We start from the raw sequence: 26,707 nt of genomic DNA, 5'->3' as shown, positions 1-26,707 counted from the left end.
TGTGGTAGAATAATTTATTTTTATGATTTTAACCTTCAAGTGTCATTCATAATAAAACTTGAGGAAGTTGCAATTTATAAGATTGAGTCATCATACAAGAATCAGTCATTGGTCATCACAACTTTCTTTATGAAAGAAACTGGTGATAAATTTTCCTACTAGTTTTTTATTTACCCCAACCCCAAAAGAAAAACACTAAAAACAAATTTGTGCTTATTTTTTTTTTTTAATTTAGGAAATAAAACAACTTTTAACAAAGAATTGCATTCTCTATGTGATACTTTAAAGGGGCCTTTTCACAGATTTTGGCATTTTTTAACTTATTCATTAAATGCTTTATATCGATAAATGTAAACATTGGATCGTAAAAGCTCCAGTAAAAAATCAAGAATAAAATTAAAAAAAGGAAAAGAACATTGCCCGGACCAGGTTTCGAACCAGTGACCCCTGGAGTCCTGCCAGAGTCCTGAAGTAAAAACGCTTTAGCCTACTGAGCTATTCCGCCGTGTACATATACATGATGTATTTTATACCTTATATAAGCAATCTTCATAGTTTCACAAAATTTAACGACAAAAACAGAACTCTCCAAATTATTAATTAATCGTTTCGCGTTGCAACGCTTTATAATTTTTAGATTTTAAAATCGTCAAAAGATGCATATAATGGCTATATTAGACCATGGTAAATGTTCAGTATTACTGTTTCCTCACAAATATCATAACTAAAACGAAAATTTGCGAATCTGAAACAACTTTTTTCAATTTTGTCAATTTACCAAAGCGTGAGAAGATCCCTTTAATAACATGCATAAGCACTGATTTGGGATGTGTTTGTTAACATAAGTGAACCTTGCCCTGTGAAGAGGGAGTTTAATGCAAGTGCATAAATAGTCGTGCCAGATCAGCCTGTGCAGTCTACACAGGCTACTCAGGAACCACACTTTCCGCCTTAACTGGATTTTTGCTAAGAAGAGCCTTTCTTGTGACAAAAAATACCATAAAAGCGGAAAGTGCCGTTCCTGATTAGCCTGTGTGGACTGCACTGGCTAATCTGGGACAACAATTTTCGTACATGCATGAAACCCCATTTTCACATAACATGGCCAAATTGTAAATTCAAGTTAGAACAAATCTAACATTTAAATATTAAATTTGTATTCCAACATATAATTGGTTAACCATTAATACACCCCAAATTATAACATCAAAATGCACTCAATAAATGCCTGTCATTCTGTCATACAAATTTGACAATCAATAATTAATAATAATCATACCAACCACTTGTAAATCCAGAGCTCAATATACCACACAAACACAAACGAAAACAATTTTCAGTTAACAAAACTCTGAAAATGTTCTAACAGCACCAATTAAACACAGCACTCTGTGATTATTATTTAGGAAGATAATTGTTGGGTTATTAACATTGAATATTATCTGTCAATGACCAAAGGAAGAAATTATCTTCCATTGCTTAAAAATGTTCCCACGCGTCTCACTTCTGATAAAAGAATTATTGCACTATATCAGTCTTAAAAGAGACCTTTTCACAGATTTTGGCATGTACTGAAGTTTGTGATTAAATGCTTAAAAGTGATATATGTATACATGTTAATTACAAATCAATTGCTCCAGTATAAAAAACAAGGATACAATTAAAGAAAACAAGAGCTGTCTCCATCGGAAGACATATGCCCCCGAAAAACGCTTTTTCAAAACCTAAACGCAGATTTCAAAACCTAAACGCAGACCCTTAGTTCAAGGTCAAGGTTAAAGGGGTAAAAATTTGTGTGCGTATGGAAAGGCCTTGTCCATTTACACATGCATGCCAAATATGAACGTTATATCTGAAGCAACAAAGAAGTTATGAGCATTTTCGAAACCTTAACGCAAAAGTGTTACGGACAGACGGATGAACAGACAGACGGACGGGCGGACAGTCTGATCACTATATGCCCTCCTTTGGGGACACAAAAAGAAAACCTCAACTGGGCTCCAACCACTGACCTTAGGAGTAAGTGTCGAGCACTGGAACCACTCAGCAATCCGTGCTAATACAGTGAGTAATGTATTTTTTACTTTTGAAGGCAAACCATGTATTGTCACGAAACAGAACCATTACATTTTCAAAATTATTAAATCGTTTCCTGTTTGTAACTCTTGATAATTTTCAGGTTTTTAAATCGTCAAAAGATGCTTATAATGGCTAATTTCAAGCAAAGTAAATGTTTAGTATTTAAACTATTTCCTCGCAAATATCATAACTACATAAAAAATTGCATATCTGAAACTTTTTTTTTTTTAAATTTTCAATTTTACTAAACATGAAAAGGTCCCTTTAAAAATAGGCTAATGATCTTCATGATTGATATCATAACTTTTGTCAGTAGAGATAAGATTACACACTTCACAAAATTTCACACATGGTTGCTGAATTAGATGGAGAAATAGAGCCATGCTTCGGGAAAATGGGACTTAATGCACGTGATTAAAGTGTTGTCCAAGATTAGCTTGTGCAGTCCCCACAGGCTTATCAGGGAGGACACTTTCCACCTTTTGCTAAGACTTCATTTAAACAAGGGCTGTTTGTAAAACATGCATGCCCCCATATGGGCTCTCAGTTGTAGTGACAGCCATTGTGTGAATATGTTTTTTGTCATTGACCTGAAAATCGATAGGGGTCATCTGCGAGTCATGATCAATGTACCTATGAAGTTTCATGATCCTAGCCATTAGCTTTCTTGAGTTATAATCGGGAAAACATTTTACTATTTCAGGTCACCATGACCTTGACTTTTGACCTAGTGACCTGAAAATCAGTAGGGGTCATCTACCAGTCATGATCAATGACCTATCAAGTTTCATGATCCTAGGCATAAGCGTTCTTGAGTTATCATCCGGAAACCATTTTACTATTTCGGGTCACCATGACCTTGACCTTTGACCTAGTGACCTCAAAATCAATAGGGGTCATCTGCGAGTCATGATCAATCTACCTATCAAGTTTCATGATTTTAGGCATAAGCATTTTTGAGTTATCATCCAGAAACCATTTTACTATTTCGGGTCATCTTGACCTTTGACCTAGTGACCTGAAAATCAATAGGGGTCATTTTTGAGTCATGATCAATGTACCTATGAAGTTTCATGATCCTAGGCATAAGCGTTCTTGAGTTATCATCCGGAAACCATTTGACTATTTCCGGTCACCATGACCTTGACCTTTGATCTAGTGACCTGAAAATCAATAGGGGTCATCTGCAAGTCATGATCAATGTACCTATGAAGTTTCATGATCCTTGGCATAAGCGTTCTTGAGTTATCATTCAGAATCCATTTTATCATTTCAGGTCACCGTGACCTTGACCTTTGACCTAGTGACCTGAAAATCAATAGGGGTCATCTGCGAGTCATGATAAATCTACCTATCAAGTTTCATGATCCTAGGCATAAGCGTTCTTGAGTTATCATCCGGAAACCATTTTACTATTTCGGGTCACCATGACCTTGACCTTTGACCTAGTGACCTCAAAATCAATAGGGGTCATCTGCGAGTCATGATCAATCTACCTATCAAGTTTCATGATTTTAGGCATAAGCATTTTTGAGTTATCATCCAGAAACCATTTTACTATTTCGGGTCATCTTGACCTTTGACCTAGTGACCTGAAAATCAATAGGGGTCATTTTCGAGTCATGATCAATGTACCTATGAAGTTTCATGATCCTAGGCATAAGCGTTCTTGAGTTATCATCCGGAAACCATTTGACTATTTCCGGTCACCATGACCTTGACCTTTGATCTAGTGACCTGAAAATCAATAGGGGTCATCTGCAAGTCATGATCAATGTACCTATGAAGTTTCATGATCCTTGGCATAAGCCTTCTTGAGTTATCATTCGGAATCCATTTTATCATTTCAGGTCACCGTGACCTTGACCTTTGACCTAGTGACCTGAAAATCAATAGGGGTCATCTGCGAGTCATGATAAATCTACCTATCAAGTTTCATGATCCTAGGCATAAGCATTCTTGAGTTATCATCCGGAAACCATTTTACTATTTTTGGTCACAGTGACCTTGACCTTTGACCTAGTGACCTGAAAATCAATAGGGGTCATCTGTGAGTCATGATCAATGTTCCTATGAAGTTTCATGATCCTAGGCGTAAGCATTCTTGAGTTATCATCCAGAAACCATTTTACTGTTCCTAGTCACTGTGACCTTTAACTTTGACCTAGTGTCCTGAAAATCAATAGGGGTCATTTGTCAGTCATGATCAATGTACCTATGAAGTTTCATGATCTTAGGTGTAAGCATTCTTGGGTTATCATCCAGAAACCATTTTACTATTTCGAGTCACTGTGACCTTGACCTTTGACCTAGTGACCTGAAAATCAATAGGGGTCATTTTCCAGTCATGATCAATGTACCTATGAAGTTTCATGATCCTCGGCGTAAGCATTCTTGAGTTATCATCCGGAAACCATTTTACTATTTCGAGTCACTGTGACCTTGACCTTTGACCTAGTGACCTGAAAATCAATAGGGGTAATCTGCCGATCATGATCAATGTACATATGAAGTTACATGATCCTAGTCGTAAGCATTCATGAGTTATCATCCGGAAACCATTTTACTATTTCGAGACACTGAGACCTTGACCTTTGACCTAGTGACCTGAAAATAAATAGGGGTCATCTGCCAGTCATGATCAATGTACATATGAAGTTTCATGATCCTAGGCCTAAGCGTTCTTGAGTTATCATACGGAAACCACCTGGTCGACGGACCGACAGACGGACCGACCGACATGTGCAAAATAATATACCCCCTCTTCTTCGAAGGGGGGCATAAAAATATAATTTTTTAAATTCACACCTCAGCCGAAACTGCTGTACCAAACATTATGTCTCTTGCATTTTATCATGTGAAATCAACCAAAACAAGCATGGAATTTTTTAACACTTGTGTTGAATTTTCATTAAAGAAATAGATATTTTCACTTTAAATACACATTTTCGCTTAAATAACTTTTCACTAAAACTCGTTCAGACTCATACATATAACTTTTGAAAAAGTGTATTCAGACTTTTTTCTTCTTGAATTTAAAAGGAATTAAAGGAATTAAAGAGAAAACTAAATGGAAGTTTATAATAAAAACTAAACCAAGACTTGGTTTTCATATTCAAGGTCAAGATTTTCAATTCCCTACTAACTTGACATACCGTATATCCCCTAATAAATGCCGGGGAAGGGAGGGGGGGGGGGGTGGAGTCTAACATTTTCTTAAGAAGGGGGGGGAGGGCAATTAATATTATTCAAAATAATAGAAAAATTGTATTAATACAATTATTAGAAAATTTTGATAATTTGACTGTGAAGCTCATTATTATAACATTTCAGTCAAAGAGTTCCTAGGTCATCTTGTTGAATTTACTGTGTAATTAAATCAGTTATTTAGTATGAAATTTGTATTTGAGGTGGGGGTATTAGGTCAGTCGCGTTTAATATAGGATTTATGGTACATGTACGTATGAAAAGTTATGCAAATTACAAGGCTTTATGCCAATAACAGAGTAATAAAACATTTGATGGTATTTTTTGTCAAAAGAATATTAATTGGTTTATTTTCAGCATAATAGGGTGGTCAACAAAGAATGTGGAAATAAAGCACATACATCTTTTATTTGAGACAATTTTAATATTCCGTTTATAACCTTACTGGAACCTGAACACCTTAATTATTTATGAAATGACATATTATGTTAATGGTGTAATGTTTGCATAACTAATCACCTAGCTGTTATGGCAGTGAATGCATACCAAAGACATATTATTTACTTTGACATTTATACAATGGTATACATTACAATAAATTACGACATATGTATGGGATGAAAATAGTTATTCATTACATGATGGGCCATAACAAGAAAGTATGTGGTCAGCTTTCTTTTCATCATATTCTAAATGTTAAGTGACAGGTTAACAAAACTGAATTTGAAAGTTTAAAACGATATTGACCAATACAATGTTTATAATGAATGTGACTGTGATATGGGCATGGCAAATTAAAATGTTCAAACCAGGGCAAGCTTAAATTATAACATAATCTAAAAGGACAAGTCAACTTTTGCCAAAACATTACTTAATAATTACTGTAAAACCAATTGAGGTATGATCAACATTGGTGGAGATTCTTCCGCTGATGATGCTGATAGTAATGATGCTGATAGTAATGATGATGATGAAAATTATTATGATTGAGATTATGATAACCTCTTAATTGTGATCCCGACAATGGTTTCCCTAAATCCTGTTGGAGCCCAAATAAAGCCCCTCATGAGTCATTTAACCTGCTAACAGTGTGTTTTGATAGGACCCATATTTCCGATTTATTGATATCCATATATCTGTTTAACCCTTCACCACTTAGATACATATTTTGACGAATTTGTAGTCCCTCAGAAAGTTAAATTTAAAGAAAGGCCTTTCTAACTATATTCCAATCTTACTATAATCAAGTTTAAAAGGCTTCATTTCCAGACCTAAGATACTGATGAGCAGCAAGGCTGTTCTGGTTTTATGCTGTTTGTACATAGCCATTTTAACTTTGCTTCTCAGTGGGAAAGAGTTAACCTGTTAACAACATGTTTTGAAAGGGCCCATATTTCTGATTTATTGACAATATATATATATATATTGGCCGCGCTCTGTGAAAAGGGGGTTTAATGCATGTACGTCAAGTGTCGTCCCAGATTAGCCTGTGCTACACAGGCTATTCAGGGACGACACTTTCCGCCTAAACTAGATTTTTGCTAATAAGACACTTTCTTGAAACGAAAAATATCATAAAAGCGGAAAGTGGTATCCCTGATTAGCCTGTGTGGACTGCTAACTGTCCTCAGTGAAACGACTGAAATATTGGTGATAACTGCGGAAAACCCAACTAAACAAACAAAGACATTTTCTTCCAAAAAAACAATCAATCATGGGAGAGTGTACAGAGACCGCTTGTCAAGATTATTACCAGAGCAAATTTGCTTTTGATATTAAAATGCATATTTAGTACAAGTGAAAAAACCTATTGATCTGTGAAATCAATAATTTTTGGTGTCCTTAACTCCATGCATATGAATATTTTAATACTGCGGTATTTGCAATTCAAAAATGGAAGAATATCTTGATAGGTAGAAAACTTGACATTTTTCGTCAAGCATACAATAATAATTAATCAAAAATTGAAAGTGATCAAACATATTACTAGTTTTAGCATAGCTGGCCAGTGGTGCCCACACTTAAAATCATTTTTTGCAATGGCACTTTTTTTGTCCAATCATGTGTTTATATGCCTTTAAAAGGCTGTCATGTGATCCCAAAAGTCAAAAAGTATATTACGGCCAAATCCTCATGATTTTGACCACAAATATTTTGGAGACTGCAATAAAAACAAACTGTCAGTTGTCCAATATCTAATTTCATTATATAATTGGAGTTCGAAAAAGAAATGTAGTGTGATTTTTTTTGTTACATGATACAGTTATCGTTCAGTTCCATGTAGCCTTAACAGGAGTATTCTGTTTCACTTTGTGCAATTGTATTTTCTTTAATTGATGTATTTTAAAACAGTTGCATTCATTATTGTTTTGATGTTCTTTTGATAATATAAGACTTCTGTGGCTGTGGTATTCAATTGCGGGAAAACAGGGCTTAATGCCTGTGCATATAGTGTTGTCCCAGATTAGATTGTACAACTCGTCTAAAAGAAAAACCAGTGTAGAAGAGGGTGTCATTCCTGATTAGCCTGTGCAGACTGCACATGGTCATCTGTACTAGCCTGTGCAGACTGCACAGACTAATCTGTGACAACAAAGAAATGCATTAAACCCCGTTTTCCCAGAGCGTGGCTCAATTATAAGAAAAAAAAATGAAAATGTTTAACCCTTGACCACTTAGAAACCTTTGTTGACGCATTTGTAGTCCCTTAGAATGTTAAATTTAACAAGTCCCCTACCGGTAAAACACCACCATTTTCAGCAATATTTCTAGTCTATTTGTTGCCATATAGCAACCAGAATTCTTGAGGTATTAACAAAATGAAATGACATACATAATCTCCATATTGCCATCTATCCATGTTTCAAGTTTCATGAAAAATTATGAAGAACTTCTTAAGTTATCACAGGATCCACTATTTTCAGCAATATTTCTAGTCTATTTGTTAATATTTTAGTATATTTGTTGCCATAGCAACCAGAATTCTTGATGCAAAAACAAAATGAAATAAGGTGCATAATCTCCATATTGCCATCTATCCATGTTTCAAGTTTCATGAAAAAATATGAAGAACTTTTTAAGTTATCACAGGATCCACTATTTCCAGCAATATTTCTAGTCTATTTGTTGCCATAGCAACCAGAATTCTTGAGGTATTAACAAAATGAAATGACATGCATAATCTCCATATTGCCATCTATCCATGTTTCAAGTTTCATGAAAAAATATGAAGAACTTTTAAAGTTATCGCAGGATCCAGAAAAGTGTGACAGACAGACAGATCGCAAACCATAAGTCCCCTCCGGTTTCACCGGCAGTGGAAAATTAAAGACCTTTCTTACTAGATTCAAATTTAAAAGGTTTCATTTCCAACCCTAAGATACTAGTGAGCAGCAAACAGCAAAAAAAACTGAACAGACTGCAAGTAACTTACAGGCTGTTCTGGTTTTATGCTGTTTGCACATAACCATTTTCACTTTGCCTCTGAGTGGGAAAGGGTTAATGTATTTTTAGAAAATAATTTTTGGCAGCCATTAGATAGGTTTTTGGATGAAAAATTAACTAAAGAAATTCCTAAGTCAAAATGACAAACAAGACGAGTTTGCAATTTTAAAAATCTGTCTTGAGAAAAATTGGCTTACTTTAAAGTAGTAATTCATTTCATTTAAACTACAAGTAATACATTTCCGGCAATGTCATAGAAAACCTATCAATGGGACAAAACGAGATCTAAAAAAGTAAACCACAAAACCCATTCATTTATTGCACATTTTAATTATGAATGGCCTACACAATTCTAAAAGTGTTTTCACAAAATACACAAGATCACATAACTAGGCCGATATTTGAATTGACACATCAAACCCAGGTGCGTGCTAAATTGAACATTATGACAGGAAGTGACTTAGTTGATAGGAAATTGAACATAAGCGCTTTATAGACCTTAATCCCTTTACAATCTTTCAAGTTTTTTAGCCCTAAATATATTTTAATATTGATCCTCTTGCCATTAAATTTAAGACCATGTTTTGATATTTTGTGTGCAATTTTAACATATTTCATCCCTATGAGATTGTTAAAAGTGCCTTAAATGGTTTGAAATCTTGTCGGAAGATTTAAAGTGAGAGATCTTAACCATTTATAATTTAAACAAGGGCTGTTTGTAAAACATGCATGCCCCCCATATGGGCTGTCTGTTGTAGTGGCAGCCATTGTGTGAATACGATTTTTGTCACTGTGACCTTGACCTTTGACCTTGTGACCTCAAAATCAATAGGGGTCATCTGCAAGTCATGATCAATCTACCTATGAGGTTTCATGATCCTAGGCGTATGCGTTCTTGAGTTATCATCCGAAAAACATTTTACTATTTTGGGTCACCATGACCTTGACCTTTGACCTAGTGACCTCAAAATCAATAGGGGTCATCTGCCAGTCATAATCAATCTACCCATGAAGTTTCATGATCCTAGGCGTATGCTTTCTTGAGTTATCATCCGGAAACCATTTTACTATTTTGGGTCACCGTGACCTTGACCTTTGACCTAGTGACCTCAAAATCAATAGGGGTCATCTGCAAGTCATGATAAATCTACCCATGAAGTTTCATGATCCTAGGCGTATGCGTTCTTGAGTTATCATTCAAAAACCATTTTACTATTTCAGGTCACCGTGACCTTGACCTTTGACCTAGTGACCTCAAAATCAATAGGGGTCATCTGCGAGTCATGATCAATATACCTATGAAGTTTCATGATCCTAGGCCCAAGCGTTCTTGAGTTATCGTCTGACAACCACCTGGTGGATGGACCGACAGACTGACCGACAGACCGACATGAGCAAAGCAATATACCCCCTCTTCTTCGAAGGGGGGCATAAATATTCCCATACCGTCCTAGTTAAATTATGTGTTTTTTTTATACCCATACAAAATCCTTAAACTTGTATGATTTATATTCAGCAAAAGGCCCTCACAACTTTTAGCAATACTCAAATTTGTTACAAGCATTTTTCATATAAAACTATATTACTATAGATTTATTTACTGGAAAAAAAAACAACTTTTCCTCAAGCATGCTTATGCCGTCTTGATCTGAACTTTACACTAATTTTGTTTCATGAGTCAGTTACAAAACCAACAAGAAATGTTAATTTAACATTCATGACCTTGACCTTCAACAAAGTTATCCCTTTAACCTTGACTTTTGATCGCTTTATATGACATTCTCTGTCAAGACTTACCAGCATTCTAAAATGATGTGATACTGAGATTTCTCTAGATACAGTCAATCTTGTGGATGCGACCACTTGTGTTAACCCCTGCGAAATGTTGTTCTGCAGTTCACGAATAATTCGTGAACAGTTCATGAACTGTTCGTGAACTGAGTTCATGAATTGTTCACGAATAGTTCGTGAACAGAAAATGAGCCATGTCTGTGAAAAGTTCTTGAAATTTTAGTTCATGAACTGTTCATGAACATTAATGGCATGAAGTGTTCATGAAATATTCTTGAAACCTAATGGCATGAAGTGTTCATGAACTATTCTTGAACCCTTATGGCATGAAGTGTTCATGAACTATTCTTGAACCCGTGTGGCATGAAGTGTTCATGAACTATTCTTGAACCATTATGGCATGAAATGTTCATGAACTATTCATGAACATCAATGGCATGAAGTGTTCTTGAACAGTTCATGAACAACACAATTCTTGAAAAATTCTTCAGGTTTTGCTGTTCATGAACAGTTCATGAACATTTTCCTTCTATTTTTCAATGGCTCATTTTCTGTTCACGAACTGTAAGTGAATAGTTCATGAACCATAGTTCTTCAAGAGTTCATGAACTGAGGTGGCATGAAGTGTTCATGAACTATTCATGAACAAGAATTTGTCAATTTATGCAAAGGTAATCATAAGTGTTACTAAAGCTCAACAAACAGGTCAGGATAAGAAGAAACAAGTCTTGTATTAGCACTTAACATATTGATAGCAACATATAACAATAATTTAAATATAACACTAATAACTGAGATACAAGTGGTTTGATAATACTCTTTAAATTTCATAATACAACTTTGCACTATATGTTCATGAATAATTCATGTATTGAAAAGATTATGAATAGTCTCATTTTCAGTTCAAGAATCATTTACTAATCAATGGTTTCCCTGAAATGGTTACACTTACAGTGCCAAAGAACTTGAAATGGAACCAATGGCTGATCAGTTCAGCCGGTAATTTATTAAATACTTACATTTTCAAATATAACATAAACCATGTGCCTTCTGTTTCAACTTCCTGTGCACACAATATTCTTTCTTTGTAAAAACAGCAATGCAATGTACATTGAGTTCTTGATATCATCTTAAACTGTTCTTGAAATAAGATGTCCTTAAAACGTTCTTAAACTTGTCTTTTAAGTCTTCCAAGAACAATGACAGATCCTTTTAAGAACATATTGGATTCTTAAAAAGTCCATCATACGTTCAAAAACATTGTGTAGACCTGTTTTAAAGAACATCAGAAGGAAACATGTTGTTCAAAAAAGTTCTTAAAGTGTTCAAGAATAGTTTAAGAATAATTCAAGAACAGGAAAGGTCCTTAAAAAGTTATTGAAGTGTTCCTGAAGGCAGTTCTTGAACAGTTCTTGTACAAATGTTCTTAAAATTCTCTAGAACAGGTCAAGAACTCTAACTTACAGTGGTGAAAGTACTATGCATATTCATACTAACTTCACAGGTTTGACAAATCTACAAGATTTGTATGCTAGATTTTCAATATTACTTTCAAAAATATGTATGAAAAATCTAGCACAAAGGAATTCATGAATTATTCATGATGGATCCTTAAAGTCTGTCTCAGAAAAGTCATTAGAAATACTTGTGCATGAAATGTTCATCACTAAGTATTTATGGTTAGATGAAGAACTGTTCATGAACTTTGAAATGTTCAACAATAATTCATAAACAGTTCATGAACATGTCTTAAGAACAGTTCATGTCCAAAAGTTCATGAACCAAGCTCAGGAACTTTTTCAGAACCGTTCATGAACAGTTCTTGATTGGCTTGAAGTGTTCATGAAATCATGAACAACATTTCGCCAGGGAAGCGACCTTTGTCTTATGCGACCATTTTGAAATCCCACGGAGCTTTTTCGCTATATAATGATATTGTATTCAGCGACTTTTGTCTTACGCGACCAGCGACCGCTGATTTCTATGTATTTTGATGTCCAAATCTTGAATTAAGCGACCACTAGGAGGTAAAAGTGGTTAATGTATTGATCTTTCAGGGAAAAATCCGTGTTAATTGTTTATCTAAGCCGATAAGATGTACTGTTACACCGCTGCTTTGTTTTCACACCAACCATCATGATTATGCTTTGTCTCGTTGACCTGTTCTGACCGGTATTGTTGTAGACTGCATATCAATTTATTGAGTTCAATAATAGAGGAACGTTTTACGCACAGTCTACAGCTTAAAAAGTTTACTATGTGGAACTTTAAGAGACAACGCCGATTTTTCTCGAGTATAGATAACAGGTGCAGAAACAATGCACTGTACGCGACAAACATTTCCTGAGAAGTGCGGAAAATAAACTATTAATCGGCAACATCTGTCGAAATCCGTACATTACCAATTTGTAATTATGCTGATTAGTAGATATTTGTTAGCCAATCACATTGTTATTTACTTAATAAATTTTCCAATCAGGTCTGTTTGTTTGTTTTCAATTGACGTGTTTTAATTTTTTCAGCTCATTATGTATCATAATCGAGTCAGATTTCCTTAAGCGTACATACAGAAATTAAAATGTCAAAACGAAAAGTGTTAACGTTGAACGAGAAAATTCGGGTTTTGGAATTGTCAAATAGTTAAAGTGCACGTAAAATTGCAGATGAGTTTTGAGTCGGTTAAACTCAAATTCAGAACATTCTTAAGCGTAAAGCCGAGGTGCTTGAAGACGTGGAAAATTATTTGTCAGGTGAAAAAAAACGCGAAAAATATTTCCTTGTCTATGTTGTTTTTGCAAATAAATATGTACACACAATTCATTTATAATATGTGATAATTTATAATAAGTGAAAAAATAAAACACATTATAAGTAAAATATTGTTTATGTACATTTGTGTATGTATTGTGTTTATATTCATTTTATTATAAAAGTTAAAATCATTGTTGACAAAAGAGATTATCCTTCATATAGATTAAAATTGAGGGTAAGCATTCTTTCAGAATTGACTTTTTTATTTAAAGACCATTTTATTAAGAGACCACTTTTGATTACGCCCTTGAGTGGTCTCTTAATACAAGATTGACTGTATTGTGAGGAAGCAATTTTATATTAACAAGCCCATGTTGCCTTGATCTTTGACCTGTTGACCTTAAAAAAAATCACTAGGCATCTTTCTTTCTTTCCCATGTAACCATCATAAAAATTAAACTGATCATAGGTCAAAGCGTTCTCTAGGCATTGTGTGACAACAAATTTCATGAAACAAGCCCCTGTAACCTTGTTCTTTGGCCTAATTATTTTTAAATTATACCCGCCGTCCTTTCCATCCAAGCAACTACTGTACCGATTTGCAAGATTGCAGGTGTAGGTATCGTGCAGAAAAGAAAATTCTGGCTTCAAGCTCCTATGACATTGACCTGATTATCAATGGGTGTCATTCTACCTACCAAGTACTCCGGCATTCCAATTCAAATGATTGTGGACAAAGTGTTTTATAGCTATCATGCAGAAACAACTTTTTTTATACAAGGCTATATGACCTTGACCTTTCACCTGGCCACCTCAAAACCAACAATTGTTTTCTCTTCCTCCCATACAACCACTAAACAGCTTTGCATAATCATTGCTCAAGGTGTTCTACCAATAAAGTCCCAAAAAGGCAATATCCTGTTAGAAGCTCGTTTGGTAGTGAACTTTGACCTGTTGACCTTAACATCAATAAGCATCTTCAGAAAACATGGTACTTTTCCCAATTGGGCAAAAAAATTCGCCAAAAAGTCTCATAGTTCTCTACACCTTGTAAAAACACAAACTATGAACCGTAACAGACCTACCGTTGACAATAGTTGTAAAATTGTCATAATATACCACTGATTCCTGGAAGAAGAGAGGCATAACATTAGCCATCCAATGATCTAAACATGTATTTGCAATTAAAAAGATTATTTGCCTAAGCCTCTACTCATGGGCGTATCAGAACTAGTCTAGATACCACATTCTGATAAGCCATAGGCTTTCAGCTATCAAGCCCTTTCCTCTTATCACAGAGTGTATCACACCTGATCATATATAAGTCATAAATAAACATTAATTTTATTATCTTACACAAGCATACATGAGAACTAAACATAAAAGAGTGAATGGAAATGCTGTTATAACAGTATAATATCCTGACATGCTGAGTCAGAATAATTTCATATTTTAAAATTTACCATGTTGCATGGTAAACTAATTTCAATCTTAATTGTATGTTAATATTATGTAGGAGTGAATACAGTGAAGCTTTGAATGAAAACTCCAAGTGAGGTCAAAGAATTTAGATTTAAAAACACAACTGTGGGCCTTATGACCAGCGAGGCCCACCCTAAGGCTAACCAGTACTTTTTTTCGTTCAAAGTCGGGGCCGGTATTTGGCCTCATTTCCAATGGAAGAAAACAGTATATATTTTTCTCAAATGCAACCTGAAAATTCCTAATTGAAGATGTCCCCCCCCCCAAAAAAAAAACTCAACATTTAGTTCAAATCCATCTCAGTTAAACCTTAGTAAATCTAGTGTTGAAACCGCTTTTATTCTCCATTTTAACCCTTTAAGTGTGGGAACCGAATTTTGAAGGCCTTTGCAAACAGTTTGGATCCAGATGAGACGCCACAGAACGTGGCGTCTCATCAGGATCCAAACTGTTTGCTATTCTGATAGTTTGTTTTTTTTTAAATCGAAGAAAATGCTAATTTTAGAAATTCAGCAGGCAACATTTTAGCAGATGACAAATTTCCCAGTAGCAAAGGTTTAAAGCATTTGTTAGCAAATCAGCAACAACACTCATTTCCCAATTTTAGTGAAAACCCCGAGATCTTTTTCCCATTCGAAAGGGACCGGGCCCCATTTCAATTATTAAATAGTTAAAAAAACACTGAGCACTTATTGATTTTTTATTCCATTATACGAGATATCCTATGAACCTATTTTCAGAGCTTCAGACCAAATGTTGGCTGTTGGCCGGCTATTCATGTTGGTATGGTAAAAAATAAGGCCTCTAGACCATTTTCTCTGAATAGCAAATATCATCAATATTACACTTGTTAAAAATCATTTTCACAAAAAAGTGATTTACAATTGTTTCATAGCAATTCTTAAAGCCACACACCTTGAATTGAAGTACATGTAAATCAAAACATATAGATGCAATTTGAAAATGTGCAAAATTGTCATTAAATCTATAGCATAGTTAGCAAGTATCTTTTTTGAATTTTAAAACCGAAATTAAGATTTCTATACGTATACGTACATTTCGACAACCGCGATTATTTTTAAGTTTAAGCGCAAAAAAGACGGATTTCTACCTTGTAACCACCAGATATATTCTAATTTAGATAGATAAAATTAAATGTATAGACTAGTTAGCAAGTAATTTATTATTTTTCAAACGGTACCGCATTTAAAACCGAAAGTAGGATTTGTAGACGTATACGTCCATTTCGACAAACGAGATTATTTTTAAGTTTTGAAGCGCAAAAAAGACGGATTTCTATCTTGTAACCACCAGATATATTCTTTTTGGCATAGATAAAATATGTTTCTTATTTATACTTAAATTTACTATGCCATGTATTGCATTTCAAGGTGTGTGGCTTTAAAGGGGCCTTTTCACAGATTTTGGCATTTTTTAACTTATTCATTAAATGCTTTATATTGATAAATGTAAACATTGGATCGTAAAAGCTCCAGTAAAAAATCAAGAATAAAATTAAAAAAAGGAAAAGAACATTGCCCGGAGCAGGTTTCGAACCAGTGACCCCTGGAGTCCTGCCACAGTCCTGAAGTAAAAACGCTTTAGCCTACTGAGATATTCCGCCAAGTACACATGCTTGGCGTATTTTATACGTTATATAAGCAATCTTCGTAGTTTCACAAAATTTAACGACAAAAACAGAACTCTCCAAATTATTCAATTGTTTCGCGTTGCAACGCTTTATAATTTTTAGGTTTTTAAATCGTCAAAAGATGCATATAATGGCTATATAAGAGCATGGTAAATGTTCAGTATTACTGTTTCCTCACAAATATCATACCTAAAACGAAAATTTGCGAATCTGAAACAACTTTTTTCAATTTTGTCAATTTACCAAAGCGTGAAAAGATCCCTTTAAACGCATACTCAGAGTGTTGAAGCTTCCAATTCAAGATCACTTGCTTTGATGTCAAAAGGGGTCAATCATTTCTTAACCCTTTGTGACCACTTAGATACGTATTTTGACACATTTGTAGTCCCTTAGAAAGTTAAATTTAATTAAAGATCTTTCTAACTAAATTCAAGTTTTAAAGGCTTCATTTCCTACAATAAGATACTGATGAGCAGCAAACAGCATAAAACCTGAAAAGACTGTGAGTTACTTGCAGGCAGTACTGGTTTTATGCTGTTTGCACAAATATCCATTTTCACTTTGCTTCTGAGTGGGAAAGGCTTAAAAAAAATCATGTGGCTTGATTGCATCACAGGCTCAATATCAATCCTTTTCCCCTATTTTCTTAGTCAATTTATTTCCTCTTGAAACATCTTTTGATACATCTTGAGTCCACAATAGCCACACACTCTCTCAGGTTTTCTGACCCTATAGCAAAAATACCCTCACCAATTATATGGGCTTTTCAATGTCAAAGTTCCCTAATCAAGTTAGAAAATCAAACCAAAAGATAGTCCTTTTCACCCTAAAGAAATTAAAGGGTCCAAAGAAAAGGGCTCGTCCACTTTTGGTACACTTCACGCCTGATTACGGTAAATACACATTGAAATTAGGGTGGCATCGTTAAAAGCTGCTTAGGCATTAAAGCGTGCCCAATCACAAAATTAGCTGTTCCTGTCCACAGATTTGAACGAGTTGATTATTAAGGTGACTGACACCATATGATGACATGGTAGGGTGACACTTTATTGTGTTTCAAATTTAAATGAGATGATTGTCATAGTGACAGCTACCATATGATGACATGGTAGAGTCACATATTATTTTGTAGGACAAAGCCAAAATGTGAGGTGATAACATGCAGAAGTTGTCTTTACAAGACAAATTATACCATGTCATGGAAACATGAAAAACTCTTCATTTGGTAGCGGAAATTATATGTGGAGACACTTGTGTGTTTTGTGTTGTCTTAACCCCTGTTTCTGAAGATAAAATAGAATATTTGAGTAAACACGACATGACCCTTATTTAGATTTAATTAAAAAGATAAAATCTGTAGTGAATTTGTGTGACAATTTTCATTCCTACTAATATACAGTACCAACAGTTTAGATGGTGTTTTATTTCAAAAATAAAGGACATCTTTTAAATATTAAATGTAAGTAATTAAATTACTACTTTTCCCATGGATCTTATATTTTATTTAAGAAAACAACCTGTGAAATATTTTTATATAACCACAAACAGTTGTTTATAAGTATGTAAGTATCTCACATGGGAAGAGGGGTTGTACCGTTGATACACCCCTTAAACCTTGCCTATTAATACACTGCCCAGAATCATTTATCAATTCCATAAAGAAAACATCGAGGGTTGAACGCCAAACTATCATACCTTATATAGAGAATAATAGGTTGGTGACGTGGATGGAGAATGGTTATCTGGCAAGTCGGAGGAATTTATCGGGTGAGCCGAAGGCGAACCAGATATGATCCTCCGACAAGCCAGATAACCATTCTCCATCCACGTCACCAACCTATTATTCTATTCATCATGACACATTTACAAAATTCGTTGAAATGTTTCTAAAATATCTAGTTTTCGAGTATTTTGTGTTTTTAAATATTTAATATGGGAAACACCATGTGCGAACAAAAACATTGTGACGTCACATCATGCACAGCGCTTAGGCTAGCTTCCATCTTGTTAAGCAACACAGAAATCGAGTTACTCTTTATTAATTCAATACACAAAGACAAAATTCTGTTTAAATAGTATAGTTTAAACAAACAGTACTTTACATGTATTTGGTATTTTATTAAAAGAAACAAGTATATTTTATCAATAGAAAATAGTAAAGGCATGCGCATGCGCGTAGAGCGACTGACGGATATTCGAGGTCACGTGGTCAACTAGCCTAATATCTTTTGGGTTATTAGGTTACCCAGTAATCAGGCTGATTTAAAGGCATGTGACAGGATAAATAGAAATATGAAACAAACATTCGGGGGGGGGGGGGGGGGGGGTTATTTCAAACATAAAATAATAAAAATAAATATTGGTGTTTTTTAATCGTTTAAAAAAAAAAATGGGGGGGGTGGGGTGGGGGGGGGGGGGGGGTATAGTATAGTGTGGGGGGATTCGGGGGGGAGGGAGGGCACGGGGGATTGTTTGGGTGGAGTCTATTGTGGTATGTGAGGTAAGAGTAGTTTTGTCAAAGTATCAATCAAATCTTATCATAAATAAAGAAGTTATGGTATTTAAAAAAAAATTAATAATTTGACCTTGAGAGTCAAGGACATTCAAAGGTCAAGGTAAAATTCAACTTGCCAGGTACAGTAACCTCATGAAAGCATGAAAGTATTTAAAGTTTGAAAGCAATAGCCTTGATACTTTAGAAGTAAAGTGGATCGAAACACAAAATTTAACCATATATTCAAAGTTACTAAGTCAAAAAAAGGCCATAATTCTGTAAAAATGACAACCAGAGTTATGCAACTTGTCCTTTTACTGTACCCTTATGATAGTTTGCGAGTGTTCCAAGTATGAAAGCAATATCTATGAAAGTTTAGGGGTAAAGTGGACCAAAACACAAAACTTTCAATTTTCTAAGTATAAAGGGCCCATTATTAATCCGTCCAAATGCAAGTCAGAGTTACATAACTTTGCCTGCACAGTCCCCTTATGATAGTTAGTAAGTGTTGCAAGTATGAAAGCAATAGCTTTGACACTGTAGGAATAAAGTGGACCTAAACACAAAACTTAACCAAATTTTCAATTTTCTAAGAATAAAAAGGGAATATAATTCTGTCAAAATGCCAGTCAGAGTTACATAACTTTGCCTGCACAGTCCCATTATGATAGTTAGTAAGTGTTGCAAGTATGAAAGCAATAGCTTTGATACTTAAGGAATAAAATGGACCTAAACACAAAACTTAACCAAAATTTTCAATTTTCTAAGTATAAAAAGGGCACATAATTCTGTCAAAATGCACGCCAGAGTTATCTAACTTTGCCTGCCCAGTCCCCTCATGATAGTAAGTAAGTGTACCAAGTTTGAATGCAATAGCATTGATACTTTCTGAGAAAAGTGGACCTAAACGCAAAACTTAACCGGACGCCGACGCCAACGCCGAAGCCTACGCCAAGGTGATGACAATAGCTCTTTTTTTTTCCAAAATGTAGATGAGCTAAAACCACACAAAATTATATGTTGAAGCAACAGTCATTAATTTTGTGAGACATGAAGCGCTGGCTTTGGCTCCATCTCTTTTGGAAAAATGCAAATTTATGTATTAGATCGACAAGAAGCCAATTTTTTTTGAGCATGCAACAACATTTACATGTTCAAAGCAATGGTTTGAGGTCGTTAGCTGAATTTCATTGAGTAGACATTTGCTTGTCACAGTGGCAAATTACATTGATTTTCTATTTAAAACTCTACCATACCACAATTGATAAAGGTCCTCACATTTCCAAATGGGTTGTGATTTATGTACCTGTATATTTGTGGATAAATCAATCTTCGCTGAATCACACTACATTGCTTGATTAAAAAAAAAAGAGCAAAACATGTTGAAACAAGAGATGTGTTTGTCAGAAAAACAATGCCCCTGTGTGTTTCAGAGTTTATTTACAGGTCCTACTGGCCTCTTCACGAGGTTACGGTAGCCCGACCTGCCCCTGTGACCTCTCAGGAGAAAAAGATTAATTTTAGAGTCAAAGTAGTCAAATTTACCCCGGTTTCCCGGGTATTCGCCAAATACTTTAATTTTTAAAAGAGTTTGTTGCACGTTGGCCAATGAGACCTTAATGTGCTAGCTACCTAAAGGTGGTGATGAGGAGCGGATCCCGCTGAGTGTCCCGCACATTACTAATGTACAAGACACTCAACGCGATCCACAACCCAACACCACCCGGTACATAGGACCCGGAACACACACACGTATCGCTCTCACACCCCCACTCATTACGGGTGGCGCGTATGAGAGCGCCACGCCCGTGCGTTCCGGGTTCCTTGGTGGTGATGTGTATGGTTGTGTATAGTGTGTGGTATGTGATTGTTGTGCATTTGTCTGGAGCGGAAGAGGAGGTGTCTGTCAGTAATTTACGGTCGTCGGTCAGTCGTGAAGGGTTGTATATTGTTGCAGTTCCCAGATCGCAGAACCCGCCGCCCCGCACAAGCGCACCCACGCCGAGCGAGCCCGAGCCCCCCCTCGCGCCCGCATACTGCCCCGGCCCGAGCACCCAACCGCTGAAGACCCCCGAGACAAGCACCCTCATCCACCCACTTGCTGCGCGCGACAACAAATCAGTCGAGAACCAACCATGGAGCCATCCAAAGCCCTATTCAGAGTCACCATCGTTCCTTCCCACCCGCCTGCCAAACATCCAGACCGTGTATCAAGCTGGGATGTATTAATTTTGCTGTTATGTTGTATTTGCTTTTATAATTGGATAGGTAAAGTAAATAAATGATCTAAAAACTCCATTGATATATCTTATGATTTATTTATGTTTGATGTTAATTTGTAAAACTCATGGTATTATAGATTATGTCCTGTGCTCTAGCTTTCATTTACCCAAGTGTGGTTGTTGTGCTCTCCGCCCCATGAGAGGTGTTAGTGGGGGTTCGAGCAGGATACAGGAAACGCCCCGATTCCAGAGGCGCCCCTGGTTCTTTTAAGTGCCCGGTGTATAGCACCGATACACTGCACCCCCGTTTAACGTCCCTCGCGGAGGACATATTAGTACATAGTGTTAGTATTGGTGTTTATATACATGTGTAGTTCTGCTGTTTTGTGCCATAGCTTGCGGTAACGTGGGCTCTCTCTGTTGTTATTTGGTATGTAGTTTGGATGTTATTGCGTAGGGTAGGCTAGTTTTTGAAAGATCATGTATACGATGATAGAAGAAGGGGACTATGTTTGTTTGATTGGGCCGAGATGACTAGTTCGTTGGGGGCAGACAATCTTTTTGTAAATTCTTTCTTATTGATGTGTTAAGTGTCTTGTGAGACTGTGGTGTTGTAAGGGCCAGACTAGTTTTGATAGGTCATTTATTTGATGAAAGAAGAGAGGGGCTGAGTTTGAGTGTATTTGGTATTAGGGAGAGCGCACACGTTAGTGTTTCTGGTTATAAAAGCAAAGATAGCATTCCTATGTGTTTGTGTAATATGCCAGGTTTAGTATTGTGGTCTGGTCTAGGGCATGTCGAGCTAAGGGCTCGAGCCGGCTACATAGGAACATATAAAGGTTAGTGTACCAATGAACTGCAAACAGTAATTCTTTTCAGTATTTTTCAAGAGGGACGGCATGTAGCGTCTCTCGCTGAGGACATATTAGTATATAGTGTTAGTAAGGTAGATATAGAGATCTGCTGCCTTGTGTCATATGTGATAGTAGCTTGGGCACTCTCTGTTGCTTTTTTGGGTAATGGTTGTATGTTGGTTTTAGGGTCAGACTAGATTTTTGACAGATCATGTATTAGATGATAGAAGAGAGGGACTGAGTGTGTGTAAATGGACCAAGATGACTATTTTGTTTTGTGGGCTTTGACAATTTCGAGATTTTCTTTCTTCTTTCTGAGGTGATTGCCTGTGGCACTGTGGTGTTGTGAGGGCCAGACTTTGTTTTTGATAGATCATTTATTTGATGATAGAAGAGATGGGCTGTGGTTATGGTAGTTTGGTATTAGGAGAGTGCGCGCTTTACTGGTTCGGGTTATGTATGATATCAGAGGCAGCAGTTCTATGTGCTATTGTGGCTATTTCAATGGTTAGTAAATAAATGCCCCCTATTGCACTGCTTTGAAATAAAATTTCAATATATCATTTGGCAGGTTTAGAAATTATCTCCCTTTTAAAATTTATTACTTCCCTTGGATTGTATTTTTTTAATTTTGACCTTAAAGGATGACCTTGACCATTAATTCACCACTCAAAATGTGCAGCTTCATGAGACACACATGCATGCCAAATATCAAGTTGCTATCTTCAATATTGCAGAAGTTATGGCCAATATTTAAGTTTTCGGACGGACACACAGACAGACAAACGGACTGACAGTTCAACTGCTATATGCCACCCTACCGAGGGCATAAAAACATATAAAACAAAATCACCCTGAAGAATTATCCATGAAATGTCGAAACATCCAGTCTTTTATGCAACCGTAGAACCAGCATTTGCTCATTTATCAAAAAGAGGTGGCGCCCATGATTTACGGCCATTTAAAGAGTCTGACATTTATTTATACACCTCATACCATATTTTAGTAAATGAGGTCAGGAACATTGTTAGTAAACAAATATTTATCTGATATATGTGTACATTTATGTATGTTAAATATTGCTCTCAAGTTTAAGTACCATTTAACATTCCGACTATTTCTCGTTTCATTCAATAATAAAGGTACTTAAATTTATTTAAGTAAACACAAATTTCAAAGAGACAAAAATACATCCCTATCTTATATGACTTGAACAAATATGACCTCCAATCGCAATCAAAGCGATGATGTCATTTATATATTCCATGTATACATTACTAATGCCAAAAATAATATATGAGAAAGTGGGAAAACGGGACTTAATGCATGTGCGTAAAGTGTCATCAAAGATTGTCATGTGCAGTATGAACAGCCTATTCAGGATTGTACTTTCTGCTTTTATTGTATTATTTGTTAAAAAGACCGTGTCTTTTATGTAAAAATTCATTAACACAAAATCACTGATTGTGACGCAGACCTGTTTATCGCTTGAACAAGTCTGATCTCAAAGTGGTGATGTCAAGAAATAAATCTTGCCCTAGATAATTTATGTTTAAGAGATCAGAGACACTAAACCATCCACATGTTTGGCAACCTCTCAAATTCCATTGCCCTGGTTTATAATCAGCCCCAGTTAAATATGCATTGGCATCAGCATAATTTAAAACTGCATGTTACTTCAACGCAACCTTTCTTTACATTTCTGTGAGGAAATTAATTAAATAGGATCAGCGATTTAGAGCACAGTTTATAGCAAAAGCTTTTATCTCTGATGTAACCAAGTAATAAAGACTGATTTTGTGTTGGCTGTACAAATTAAGTCAAAGGACAAAACAGCAAAATATAGGTAAAGGGGCGCAACTCAAACAAAAGTTTGCCTTTTGCATATATATCTGATGCAAACAAGTTGAAGTAATAAATGCACATTTTGTGCATATATATATATATATATATATATATATATATATATATATATATATATATTATAACAAAGGGACACAACACCCATACAATTTTTCAAGTATAGCAAAAATTAGCTCCCTTCAATTTCATTTCATTAATACATTTGTAATATAATAATAATGTATCAGTATTGAGTTCATTGCATTCAGTGAAACTACCAAACTTTAGATTTCTGGGCCTTTCATTTTAGGAGAAAAGGAATTTCATTCCAAACATACAACCAGCTAACATTTACCTGTAAAAAACTTTTGACAATAGGTTCTGATTTCCAGAGATGTTTCAAGGGTAATTTTGCAAAGTGATACATCACAAACCTGCGTTTAAGTAATGCTTTGAAAAAATATTTAACAAGAGCACCGCATAACGGGTGCCACGCTAGGCTGCGGGTGCAGTTTTGAATAGATGCAAGCTTGTCAGAATGTTTTTTTGTTTTTTTTTTAGATGGTCACAGTGACCTTGACCTTTGACCTAGTAACCCAAAAATGGGTGTGGCATGTAGAACTCGTCAAAGTGTAGCTACATATGAAGTTTCAAAGTTGTAGGTTGAAGCACTTTGATTTTAGAGCCAATGTTCAAAACCTTGACAAAATGTTAATGTTTTAGCACGACGCGGACGACGACGGACACGACATGACGACGGACACGACACGACAAGCTGGCTATGACAATACCTCGGGTTTTCTCCGAAAACAACCGAGCTAAAAAGGGGTGATTTTAGGTCATATTTCAAAAGCAAGATGTCTTACCTTTTTTGAGGCTGCCATCTTGCCACTGTTGACATTGCGCTGTGACCTCATATAGACCAACGTAGCTGGGATGGGGATGTTGTCCCATGATGCTCTTGATCATCTCTCATTGGGAAATCTAGGCTAAGCTGAACTCGTATGAATCAACAACAATGGTGTTTATCATCAAGTGACGTACTTTGCTGTATTCACTGTATACTGGCGAAGAACTAATGACAGACTGACTCTCAAATGAAAACTCGGGTGTTCTCTAATTAAGTTCCAAATATACATGTAGAATATATCACAGACATTTTCTTGAACCTTGCTTTGGTATTTGCCATTCTAAACTTCTACTTCATGACACTTTCACATTGTTCAACCTTATACTTTATCACATAATTGCATTTCCATGAATTGCATCCCTTAAACTTCATCACAAAATTATATATGTTGCCTAATTCCGAGTTTTAAACTTCACCACAAACAAATTGCACAGATCTTGGTAAAGAAAACTTCAAATTCTCTATCTACATATTTTTCATACAATTTTTTCAAGATGATTTACAAAGAACATGTGGAAACTTGACCACAAAATAGTCTGCTTAACCCTTTGCATGCTGGGAAATTGTCGTCTGCTAAAATGTCGTCTGCTGAATTTTCTCAAATTTGCATTTTCTTAAAAAAAAATCAAAGAATACTATAAGAATAGCAAGCAGTTTGGATCCTGATGAGACGCCACCTTCTGTGGCGTCTCATCTGGATCCAAAGTGTTTGCAAAGGCCTTTAAAATTCGGTTCCAGCACTGAAAGATCTTAAGATCTGCATGTCCTTACAATCTACAAACAACATTATGAAGTATAACTAAAATACTGCACTACTTTACTAAAGCTTCAACAACATTATGAAGTATAACTAAAATACTGCACTACTTTACTAAAGCTTCAACAACATTATGAAGTATAACTAAAATACTGCACTACTTTACTAAAGCTACAACAACATTATGAAGTATAACTAAAATACTGCACTACTTTACTAAAGCTTCAACAACATTATGAAGTATAACTAAAATACTGCACTACTTTACTAAAGCTACAACAACATTACTAAAGCTACAACAACATTATGAAGTATAACTAAAATACTGCACTACTTTACTAAAGCTTCAACAAAATTACAGTTAAATTAAGAGATAGCACATCTATCCTAATCTATTTTTTATGAAATAATATATTTTCAATACAATACGATCTTATTGCTAATTTAAGTGTCCAGAGTAGTTTTCCTGAAAAGCAACATTCATTTTGGTATTTATACAACTTTTCTAATGTGAACAATTGGTATTAATAATAATAATAATAATAACATTTTACAAAAAGCAAGCAATATGCCAATAAATGTTAATTCTTGTAATTCAGTTTTTCATAACACATAAAGGGTAACAAAAGAGTTATAAATTAATGATTATATATCATCGTGTTTTATAAGTTATGGAAAAAAGTTGAGAAGAAATTGCACCAATTTTGTTTAGTTCTGTAAGATGAAAATTTGAAACAAATTTTAATTGTTATTAATACACAAAATTAAAGGGATCTTTTCACGGTTTGGTAAATTGACAAAATTTAAAAAAGTTGTTTCAGATTCGCAAATTTTTGTTTTAGTTATGATATTTGTGAGGAAACAGTATTACTGAACATTTACAATAGTCCAATATAGCCATTATATGTATCTATTGACGATTTGAAAACCTAAAAATTATAAAGCGTTGCAACGCAAACCATTGAATAATTTGGAGAGTTCTGTTGTTATCGTTTAAATTTACGAAACTATGAAGATTGCTTATATAAGGTACAAAATACTCAAATTGTGTATACACGGCGGAATAGCCGAGAGGGCTAATGCGTTTTTACTTCAGACTACCTCCAGGACTCCGGGGGTCACTGGTTCGAGCCCTGGTACCGGCTACTTTTTTTTCCTTTTTTTAATTTTATTCTTGATTTTTTACTGGAGCTTTTAAGATCAATATAAAGCATTTAATGACA

General features: G+C 35.3%; 1 protein-coding gene and 1 long non-coding RNA gene across 5 annotated transcripts in view; one reads left to right on the top strand and one right to left on the bottom strand.

Moving 5' to 3' along the window:
- LOC127861176 (protein TANC2-like) overlaps nt 1-26,707 on the bottom strand; it is a 222,949-nt gene that overhangs the window by 142,697 nt on the left and 53,545 nt on the right. The window contains exon 1 of one of the 4 annotated variants that reach the window (XM_052399569.1): nt 24,684-24,705. The exons of 2 other annotated variants lie outside the window; for them this stretch is intronic. The gene's annotated coding sequence lies outside the window, so the exon portion shown is untranslated. Of the gene's footprint in view, nt 1-1,283; nt 1,413-24,683; nt 24,706-26,707 lie in introns of those variants that run through there. One more of the 4 variants, XM_052399568.1, reaches the window with a different exon arrangement.
- On the top strand, nt 20,327-21,195 carry LOC127861215 (uncharacterized). Its single transcript, XR_008040130.1, has 2 exons — nt 20,327-20,430; nt 20,857-21,195. It is a non-coding gene; the product is annotated as an uncharacterized LOC127861215 (long non-coding RNA).

The sequence above is a fragment of the Dreissena polymorpha genome, chromosome 15, assembly GCF_020536995.1.
Source record: "Dreissena polymorpha isolate Duluth1 chromosome 15, UMN_Dpol_1.0, whole genome shotgun sequence".
In the NCBI taxonomy this organism is placed as follows: Eukaryota; Metazoa; Mollusca; class Bivalvia; order Myida; family Dreissenidae; genus Dreissena; species Dreissena polymorpha.
The sequence above is the reverse complement of the archived record's forward strand: the minus strand, read 5'-3'. Positions and strand labels throughout refer to the sequence as shown.